Raw genomic sequence first — 8,733 nt, forward strand, 5'->3', positions numbered from 1 at the left:
CTTAACTTGTTTTCAGTATGAGCTAAGCATTGTTATTAACATTAGAAAAAAACCTGTGATTGCACATTGATTCAGATGATTATACACTGTAGATGTGTGTTGTGTGTTTATTTCAGTGTTCTCCACATGTGTATGGAGTTCCCCATTTAAATAAATGCACACATTAATTGAAATGCTATAGAGCCTCACAAATTCTTGTTTTGCCAATGCACAAACCTGATAACTTTCACCAAAAACCTGGAGGCCTCACTTCAGATTTTAGCAAAGATTTAACAGCAGGGTGACTTAGGCTAGGTACGCGAATAGCGTAGCTGAAGTCGGCATATCTTAGGTCGATTTACCTGGCCGTGAGGATGGCGGCGAGTCGACTGCTGCTGCTCCCCCGTCAACTCCGCTTCCGCCTCTCATCGCGGTGGAGTTCTGGAGTTGTCGGCAGAGTGATCGGGGATCGATTTTATTGCGTCTACACTAGATGCGATAAATTGATTCCCAATAGATTGATCACTACCCGCCGATCCGGCGGGTAGTGTAGGCGTACCCTTAGTGATCAGAGCCTGCTTCTGAGATTTGCCCAGCATATTCTAGGAGGTGCTGTGTGGCCTCAGCTCCCAGTGACTTAGCCTCAGTGCCATTGAGGGCATGCAGTATTTTGCAGGAGTACTCATCATATCACAAAATCAGTCCCTAAGATTTCTACAAAGCATACTGTAGAGCAACAGCATAAGTAATCAACCTATGCCTGTCAAAATAAATGAACCAATAGATTTTGTGATACTGTATCCTTGATTTTTAAAAAAAAAAATTCATGATTACTGGTGTATTTGCAAATTTTAGTAATCTGCAGTGAATCACCCAGCCATTAGTGCAAATTAACAAGGATTATGTGCCTGGACCATAGGATTGAGGGCCTGATGCAATGCACATTGATGTTAATGGAAAGAGTTCTATTGACTTTAGTGTGCTTTGGATCAGGTCCTCATTCGTAAGGAAAATAATGTACCATACATACCTAGTGGGCTTTTCTCATTTATTTTTAACTTTTCAAACAGTTCTTTTCTTAAATTGCCAATACCTGCATTCTGAGATTGAATTTTTAAAATGAAACAGTTTGAGCCATCCAAGCACATGCAAAAAGCAACAGAAAACACCTTTTCTGTCCATTCCCTCATGTCCCCTATCGTCCCAAGTTGGAAAAAATTCAGATTGGCTGAAGGAATTTCACCCAAACCTAAACATTATTTTGGAAGAAGGAAATGCATTTTTTTTCCAGAAAGTTTCAAGCATCTGAGAATTGGGACTTCCGATGAAAGCTTTTCCTCAAATGTCACTGTGGGATTTCTACTACATTGTTAGTTCTGCTGTCCATGAGGCTTGTGTTTATCTGGAATAACTCTATTAAACCATTGTAGTTAAGCTAGTGTAAATTTAGATTAAGAGCAGAATTTAGTCCTGTGTAGTCTACTCTTGAGCCTCTTTAAGTGAAACAATTGATGGGATAAAGAAAAGTGATGCATATTAAAGGCCAAATTCTATTCTCTGTTACACTGGTGCAACCTAGTGCAATCCAGAAGATTGCACTAATGTAACCGAGAAAAAGATTTGACCCAGTGTATTTAGCTTTTCTCATACCGTATATAGATCCTTGCTGATACTATAATTTTTCTCCTTCATTAGTTTTGGTGGTCTGTAGAAAACTTACTGTTGGTCTGTGAATGGCTGGTTGGTCACATGGTCTTCTCCTTATTTCCATCCTGTTAAATCACAGGAAATATCAGATGACAGCACATTAAATACTTTCTTGATATTATTTTTCCATATAAGCAATTGCTATAGGGATGTTATATGACCATGAATGGGTTCATGACAAGATGTGGTCCACGCTATCTTCAGGAGCCCTTTTTCTAATTAATGTTTTATTATAGTGTGAATAATCCTTCTTATTAGCAGGAAAGTCAGTAATAACTAGAGAGGGGACTGAACAGGAACCCCACATTCAAACCTCTTTGGAATTCAGGCTTATTCCTAAAAACAGCCCTTTTGTGCAGACAGACACATGCACTATGTCTGACAAAAAAAAGATACTGTTTCTGGAAAGTGCATGCATGAATTTCTTACAGCTCAAGCAAATATTACTCTGGTTTGATTCAAAACCTTTCACCTGCCTAACTGAGCACTGACTACATAATCAGTGGGGAAATGAGACCTTCTTAAACTAAATTAATTTCCAGGATTATTTTTGCTGTTATCGAAGAATATTTTGTCATTAATGTATACCAGTGTTTAAAATGAAATAGAATACATGACATGATAGCCAAGACATTTTTGGTAACATTATAGCATTTCAATGTTAATTTGAAGCAATTAAAGGCCAGATCTCAAACAGATGAAAGCTCTGCATATGCAGTATTAGGAGACAAGTTATCTGAAACTGATTTCTAAAAAGCCACGAACTATCGATTGTGTTATTTGCGAGCATGGTTGTTATAAGTGTCTTCAATGCTATTCTGTTTTCCTGTTCTTCAAACAAAACAAAGCAATCTGGTGTTCATTGCTGTTTTCACTTAACTTTGCCGTTTCGCTGTGCTGCCTTTTTGTGGCTAGAAGAGTGCAGGCCCCCAAGAAAGCTAACCACCCTCTTCCCCCAAAACAAAACCAAAAAGCAGTATATCGGATCCAATAAATGAAAAGTAAACTTGTGAATAAGGGGTAATAGTAGAAGTTAAAATAATGCATTTGAACTTCATAATCTTTGTTATTATGTAGTAACAGGTATTTCCATGATTGATGGTTTCATGTGTAAGGAGATGGGGGAGGGAAAGCCAGGCAGATTGTAGCCCCCTCAAACAGTTTCCTGGCTTTACATTTTAAATAACTTCCTAGTCAAGGAATGTATTTTCTTCTCTGTTTTGCATTATTATAAGCTAAATATATTATGGCATACTGTTTACCTTGGTCCACATCTTTGAGACCTCTGTATGGCTCCCCACTCCAGGAATTTCACAAATAAATCACTGATCACTGTAGAAAGAAATCACAGCTAACATGAAGACAGATTGATTTTTATGGTACCATGAGCTTGATTTACTATTGTTTGCTGTATATATGTATGTAGATCTATATAGTGCAACTTCTCACATAGTGCTTTTATTTTTAATGGACACTAATTAGTTTTTATTAATGCAATAGTGTTACAAAGAGATTTTGGATGTACAGAAGTGGCCTCTACATTCTATGATAAAACATTTCTAGTTATTATAGGGACATATATTGTTTACACACCTGCAAAAAAAAGGACACACTGTTAGTCTTTTGTTAATTTCTAGATAATTAAACATTTATTATCCATTTACCAATGAATAGATGTGATCTGTTTGCAATATCAAAGATGTACATAAAGCATCCAACTAAATATGAAGCTCTAATTAAAATACATCATTGTTTGTCATGGTTAAGGCAAAAATTAAAAGCATTGCCAAATTAATCTTCAATCAAGAGTCCATTAATTAGCTCACCTTCTGTAAATGGGTTTCAGTTTGGTGACAGCTCACTAAAGGACCATTTAAATGAATACTTGATTGCATCAATCAGCAAAGGGGAAGAGAATTTGATTTGCTGCGGTTGTGCAGTAGTTCCTTCAAACTTACCCAACGTTTAATGCACACAGTGGATATTAAACTATTTTTAGGTGATGAATTCTTAAGATTACCATCCTAACCTAAGTTTCTTCTTGCTAAATATGAAGAGGATAGGTATAGCAGTGCCAAGGTTTCATGATCCTGAACAGCACATTGCGGAGGAATGTGCTTTATAACATAGTAATAAGCAGTTGCTTGAAATAACATCATAACTTTCCATGAGAAAAACGTTTTGAAAAATTATTGATTATATGATAATCTGTAGTAAAAATTACTTTGCTTCTGTTATGAATTTAAAATATGAGGCCTTAAGTGGGCAGGTACTTAAGTAGTTTTGTGCTAGCAACATAAAATGTTTAGATCTCTAGACTAGGAGGGGATATCTGCCATGAAAATGACAAATTAAAGATGTTAGCTCCAGATTACGGTATATTTCTGTGTTGCTTTAGTACATTCAATAACAATCCAGGCCCATCTAAAAGCTTAAAGACGAATGGACGCTGAGTTTGGCAGTAGAAGCTACTTTATCATGGTTTGTGATTCCCCTTTATGTTAATTAGCCTGTGTATTTCCTATTGTATTATTTACATGTGCGTGCACCTTTTTGTGATTCTGTGTATGAAAATATTTGTATAAATAATATAGTTAAAAGTGCACTCTGGATTTACTATTGCAAAAGTTGGGCCATATAAACTTTGATTAAACCCTCCTTTTGTTAGCATTTGGGCTAGCATTTAGCACCTGATGAAACGGAATGATTTGGATGCATTTTTTAATTACAAACTTATTTATTTAGCAGGACATTGTTTGCTTTTACAAATATATTCAGATACACAAATGCATTTGAAATGAAAGCATTAAAAGATAAGTAAAGCTAACAAAGAACAAGTTTGAAAGAGTAAAATGACATATTGCCTATTATGGTACTTTAAATTTACATGAATAGATTGGCCATTGGTAACCTTTCTGTCCCCCCAGTATAAATATGTCCATTTGTTTTGTATTATATATAGTGAGATTATTAACCAGTTATCTGTAATCAATATATTCTTTTGAATTAATGTAAAATATCTACTAAGCTTGTTCATGAATTTAAATTATTGAACTAACTCCAAGAGCATAACCTAAATTGAATTTATATTTATCTGTTAGGGAAACTGTACATTTTAGTTATCATTTGCCATGAGACAATAACCTTGTCCAGTGCTGTTACATTTATTACTTCCATCCTGCCAATTAAACCACAGAGATGTTGGGGTTTTTTTTGTTTTTTTTAGTCATGGTGTTTGTATCAACATTTAATACAGATACAATAATCCAGTGTGAAGGAAAATCAGTTTTTTTCCTGTGCTGTTTTGCATATGCATGTCAAATCTAGTGATGCCATTTTTTATGGTATTGAGGGGGGAAAAAAGACCTTTTCCCATGTTCTTAATACTGGAAGATTCTCATGTTCTGAATTTTCAGGTAGGGGTTAAAAAGAGGGGACATAGAGGAGGGAACATTTGCGGATTACACCGCTGATGCTAGCAACAGTCTGATACATTCTAATACAGTAAACTCTATCTGCCTTACTGTTATAATTGCATGTGTGCTCAAGGCTACTGTAGTTAGGCTACATTAAATCCCATTGTCAGTCAGGCTGCATAAGGCTCAGGAAGCTCAGAAGCTGGAGCTGGGCAATATGATCTTACCCAAGAACAACTTCTCTGGCTGTTACTTACTTGTCTTGTCACAAAGGCAACATGAATGTGTACATAATGGGCACCCCTTCCATAAATTATGTTACTTGGTTTTCCTCCCCTGTACGACAGACGTGTTATACTTCAAAACAGACATAGTCCTAGTGAGCTAGATTTCCCACCCTTCTTTTAGCTAACTGCGTATGTCTATTTATTGTATTTACCAAAAGAAAAATCTAAATATCACCCAGTGAATCTAAGTCATCAACCTAAATATCACATATATGCATACATGTACAAGTTGTGTAGCATATACTTACCATGTATGATAAAATATACTATAGGAGATTTCAGAGAGCTTCTCTTAAACCAATTATCTAAGCAATTATCTGTGCTATTCAGTGAACTTTTGCATGCGGATGGTGTTCCTATGCTTTTGTGTTCATCAGTCTTGCGGCTCTGAGTTTTCTCAGGAAACGTTAGACAGACGGTTTTAAATTGTACAGAAAGAGAAAAAGGCTTTTTATAGAAAATTGTGTCTTTATTACAGGTAGCTAGTAAGTATTAATATCCTAAAAATCAGTGGGTAAAGTGCTGGTGTATAGGTGTAACTGAGCACAGAATTTGGCCCTGTGTGACTGCCTTCATTTTTGGGAGGTCTTCTTAAAGACTTGAAAACTGCAATCCTCTTTTGCCCAAACTACAGTACTAGGTATAAAATAAAACCCTGGGGGTACAGTGTTTGTATGAATTTGGGAAAGCCCGTTTGGCATTATAGAGGTTCTGTAACATAAGAAAGCAGCATAAACAAACTTTTCCCATTACACTTTGGAAGTATGTTGTTCTTCATCCCTTGTCATAAATACATACGTGCTCTTCTTTTTTTGTAATGTTATGACTTGTTGGTTTTTACATGTGTAGCATGTCATATTAGAAATTCTTTAGTTCCTTTCTGTTGAAGTATAGTTGTGTATACTACTGAGCTTTCATTACCTGGACCATTAGCAATGAAGTCCATCTGGTGTTCCACACAAGCAGAAATGTGGAAATTAATGGCAGTATACTTTAAAAATGATTAAAATTGGGTTTGTATACTTCTAGTGCTCATTATATAAAACAATTTTAATTTTAGGAATGTAGCCTTTTTCTAGAAATAACCTTAGCATTATATGAAGAAAAGCCTTGCAAGGAATCATACAGTGATTTGTCTTTTATTAAAAAGTTTGTTGGTTTAGCATGACAATTTTCTTTTAGCTCATCATGGTGGGAGGGCAGGAGGGTGGGAAACAAGACTAATACATTTAAAATATAGTAGTTGCCTTCTATCCCCCCAGTTACTTGCAAATCCTTGAGAAAAGTAAACCATGTGCTCCTGTACTGTCATATTTGATTTGGACTATATACTCACTGTTGTTTGAAGCTAACATGAAACGCAGTGTCTGCATGACCCATTTTAGCAGCCCATTATCATAATTTCACTGTCGTATGGCCACTGAGTTAATGTACTTACAAATGACAGAGAAAGTGTGTTACATGACCTTAGGGTTTTCAAAAATTAAATGACGTAGTAGGTCATATTTCAAAGAATGGTTAAAGAGAAGGGATTTATTTTTTTTGCACCTTAAAGTGTCACCGCTTATCATAGCAACAAGATATTTATTCTTTGCTAGACAAAAATATGAAAGGTTTAAGCTTTCTCAAATCTGGATTTCATACCTTAAATTATCATTTTTGGAGGATGCAAATGAATGTACCCAGTGTACTTTTATTCATTTTTTTCACCTCCATCTTGTTCATGTTCATGACCTAATAATGTAAAAAAGGTTTTGCATTTGCTGATTTTATTTGATGTGAGGCCTTTTTTTTGGGTAATATTTTTGATGATGTTTTCTTAGAGGGCAACACAGCAAGTACATTTACTCAAATCTACTATCCTGTGCTAGGGCTGTCTTATGGCTGATCATGTAATGTGATAGCTCTTGGAGTCATTGATTTGAAAAATGTTCTTTTAAAAATGGCTTCCTTGATTTGAGTTGAAACAAGATCCGAATGCAATTCTTAATTTAAGCAAGTGATATTGGCTTTTTATCAGTCCCCCATATTTCCCAAATTTTATGGTATCATGAACTTACATTGCTGAAACCCACCATGGTGAGTGATTGATGTTTCTTTCATCACATAAGGGGTTACATTGAGGGTAAACCACAGAGGCTATGATATATATCCAGTAAATGAGGAAACAGCAGAATAAACCACAAACATGTAGTCCAAGTGACATATCCTCACCTTTTCTCATAAAGTTTGGTATTGAAATCAACTTACTTATCTTTCTCTTATCCTTGCAAAGTTGGAAATCCTGTAGATTGCCCTCTATTTGAAGGGCCTCTCAGTGCTTCTTTTGTTGTTGTTAGAACATTTCTGTGAGTTAACAATAGGGTGACCAGATAGCAAATTGTGAAAAATTGGGACACTTTTTTTCCCCGGAGGGCGTGGGGTATAGTTGCGTATAAAAGACAAAGCCCCTGATACCAGGATGCTCCCAATAATATTGGGGCATCTGATCAGCCTAGTTTACAAGCACTTCTTTTTTCTTAGTAATTGGCAGAGGTCTGGTTGATTATATGAAAAAGTCATTGTGATTAACAGTCACTGGAAGTGAAACTGTGTGACAGGCAATAGGAATCACAGAATTATATTTAATCATTATATTTCTTGGAAATTCTAGAAAGTTGAAACTAAACCCACCTAAATTCTCTTTCAAATATTATGTACAGATCACATGATTCTTGGCTCTTGAATCAGGAACCTGAGGTGTAGGCTTAAATAGATAACCAGTATTGTTTGGTGTGGTAATGGAGTCTCATAGACATTATCCTGTCTCCAGAAACCTTACCTAGGCAAAAGAACCATTGATGTTAATGGGAATTTTGCATGGGCAAGAGCTGTAATATGAATCCTTAGGTATCTATGTCAGTGTAATTGTCGCTCAACCAGTTTTGAGCCTTGCTGAGCCTGTGGCACTGTTGACATAATCAGTATTATTTAATGTTATTAATTTTGAGGAAGCTCCTAAACGTAATCTTAACAGCACAATACACTCTAAATTAGTTTGCAGACAAAATGTGATTGCTGTGTTTGTGTGCCTAGAAATTACTTGTCTTAATTAAGTTTCTGAGTTCAAACAATTATGTCTTAAAAAATGTATTTTCTACCAAGACCAAAATAATAATCATAATAATAATTAATAAAGTCAGAGTTTCTTTACTGGATCTAACTTGCTTTGTTGCTTGGTTTCCTCTGGCACTCAGGGACTAGTTCTGTACTCGTTTTATACCCAGGCAATCCCTTTAATTTCAAATACAATCTAGTGGGTTTGTTTGTGTGTAAGAGAGGGCAGAATTTGACTCTAAGGCCTT

At 35.7% G+C, this 8,733-nt stretch overlaps 1 protein-coding gene and 1 long non-coding RNA gene across 6 annotated transcripts in view; one reads left to right on the forward strand and one right to left on the reverse strand.

The window, feature by feature from the left end:
* Window positions 1-8,733, forward strand: part of TSHZ1 (teashirt zinc finger homeobox 1) — a 54,364-nt gene that overhangs the window by 30,593 nt on the left and 15,038 nt on the right. The window lies entirely within an intron of this gene.
* LOC123364756 overlaps window positions 1-8,733 on the reverse strand; it is a 125,149-nt gene that overhangs the window by 9,949 nt on the left and 106,467 nt on the right. For all 5 annotated transcript variants that reach the window (XR_006577258.1, XR_006577259.1, XR_006577256.1 and 2 more), the window contains 2 exons: window positions 2,949-3,018; window positions 1,700-1,751 (listed from right to left, as the gene is read on the reverse strand). This is a non-coding gene — a long non-coding RNA (uncharacterized LOC123364756). The remainder of the gene's footprint in view (window positions 1-1,699; window positions 1,752-2,948; window positions 3,019-8,733) is intronic.

The sequence above is a fragment of the Mauremys mutica genome, chromosome 2, assembly GCF_020497125.1.
Source record: "Mauremys mutica isolate MM-2020 ecotype Southern chromosome 2, ASM2049712v1, whole genome shotgun sequence".
In the NCBI taxonomy this organism is placed as follows: domain Eukaryota; kingdom Metazoa; phylum Chordata; order Testudines; family Geoemydidae; genus Mauremys; species Mauremys mutica.